A 2,360-nucleotide genomic window follows, 5' to 3' on the forward strand; every position below is an offset into this window, starting at 1 on the left:
TGAGCTGGGCACCCCACAGCCCCCATGTCATGGCTCCTCCAGTGCCACCACCTTTCCCTCCGTCAGCCTCAGTTTCCCTTCCCTGCTCAGTCCCAACCTCATTCCCGTTTCTCCCAGTGTGTCCCAGCTGGGCTTGCGCCATGCAGGAGGAGACCTGATGCGACGTGGCCCACGGCCGCTCCTCACCTCCGAGGAAGCCCAAAGCTCAACATGGAGGGAGAGTTTGTGCCCCAGTTCCCTCCAGGAGAAAGCTGTGGTCGCAACTGCGCGAGCTCGGCTGTGGAAGCTGTTACAGAGGGACATGCCCCAAGCAGATGGCCTCTTTCCTCACTTCTTACCTTCTTTAACGTTTTCAGGTTTCCTCTGGGTCTATCAGGGCAAGACACCAAAGGAAAAAAAGCTGTGATTAATTAAGCTCATGAATTCAAGGGCTGGCCCTTCCCAGCCTCCAGCCTGGCAGGTCTGGCTAGGAGCACCCAGCAAGACCTTCATGAGCCTCACCCAGCCTGGACTGGGGTGGGTGGCCAAGAAGTGATTCATCCTTTGCACCCTACGTGGTAGGTCACCCCAAACTGGAGCCGAAACCCCGAGCAGCCCCTCCGCATTCGCTCCCCTGTTGTGTCACCCCGGCCGATATGCCAAACGGCTCACGGGAAACGCCGGCCCCATCTGCCAACCCGTCGCTTGTGGTTTCAACCCCGAAGACGGGGCCAAATAACGTGGCGGCAAAGCGTGGGCGTTCGTGCAAGTATATTATTTTTTTTTTTTCTTCTAGCAGACATGTGCTTGCTTGGAAGGGCCCCCCCTCCCTGGGGGGGTGGGACCTCCTCATCCCCAGGTCCCCCCCCCAAACACCCCTTTCAGTGGTGTCCGCTGAGCGTGGAGGCTGGAGGAGGTGGTGGGGGTCCCATGGGGGGAGGTCCTGCCATGGTGATGCTGAAGCCCAGGTCTGGGTGGGTGCGTCACTGCCTGGGTGCTCCCACCACTTCTCGGTTGGGATGGAGGGAGGGACCTCACCGAGCTCCCGTCTGCCCGATTTTAACAGCTGAACATCAGGCAGAGGAGTCCCACCATGAAGCCGATGGTGGACATCTCCTCTAGCTCCAGGGAGGAGCTCCCCTCCGCAGCCATCCCTGTTGCCGTGCCCGTGCATCCCAGATGCGCCCGCTCCATCCCATTGCAAGCGGCGAATGGGCCCTCCAAAACGGGCACCGGGTCCCACAAAAGTCCCTCGCGCTTCCCAGCTGGCGGGATGGTTTGTTGGCGTGGCGAGAAAGGCCATGCGGCGGCGTGGCTGCCCGCGCAGAGGGTGCTGTGGGACGGCCGGCGGCGTGCTGGGGCGGCCACCCCTCGGGGACAGGGTTTATTGGGGGGTTTCCTCCAAGGCTCGTGTAGACGCAAAGGGCCGGAACATCTCCAGGTCCGTCCCTCCTCGCCCCAAACAAACACCTTTTCCCCCCCAAACTTTCTGTGTCTTTGGTAACAACTGCCAGGGTCACGACTGCGAGCACTGAAAAACCCCAAGGCCTTGGTTCAAATTATTGTTCTTTCCTTAGGGCTGATGTTTTGCTCATTTTAAAACAAGTCAATATAAGGATTTTTTTAAAAAGGCTCAACAAAATGTTACTTTTAAAATCATTTTTTAAAAGATACTTTACCCTTTTTTTTAAAATTAGGGTTGGAAGCCTGAGTCTCTGCTTCACAAAGAGGTATTTCTCCTTTATTTTTAAAGCACATTTTATTTTTTGAAAGAAGGTTTATATTTCTAAAGGTGGTTTCATTTTTCATGTGTAAAATACTTCCTCTGATGCAGTTAACGGAGCCATCCACAACCCTATTTTTAATGGAATTTTTATTTTTTTAAGCACATTCAGATCTTTTTAAAGGCTGTGGTCAGCTCCCCGGAGCAGGGAATCCACTCACGGTGTACATAAAAATTGAGGATTATATAGAAAAAGGTAGTCTGAGCCTTGCTGTCGCTTCTCGTTGGATTCTCTGGCGTGTAATAAAGTGTGATCACTAATTGAAACTCTGCTGTTGAGTCATTCGTAACACTTCTCTCCCACATGGATTATTTTGGGTTGCACACTTGTTGCAGCCTCACTTATGGGGACTTTTTTCCCCCCCTTTCTCTGCTACAACGAGGAAAAATACCTGCTTCTCTTTTGCCCAATTTAAATAAAACTGGCCGAGCACCAGCGCTGATGGAGGGTGCAGGGGTGGGCACGCGGCCGGGCCGCCTCGTGCTTACGACAGCACCATTTCCTTAGGAAACAAGAAGATTGAACCCTGGAGAATTCCCCCTGGACTTTATTGGGATCGTCCGGAAACCCCGACGCCCCTTTGTCATCCCCCCCGCC

The sequence above is a fragment of the Pygoscelis adeliae genome, unplaced genomic scaffold (genome assembly GCF_000699105.1).
Source record: "Pygoscelis adeliae isolate BGI_AS28 unplaced genomic scaffold, ASM69910v1 Scaffold803, whole genome shotgun sequence".
Taxonomy (NCBI): domain Eukaryota; kingdom Metazoa; phylum Chordata; class Aves; order Sphenisciformes; family Spheniscidae; genus Pygoscelis; species Pygoscelis adeliae.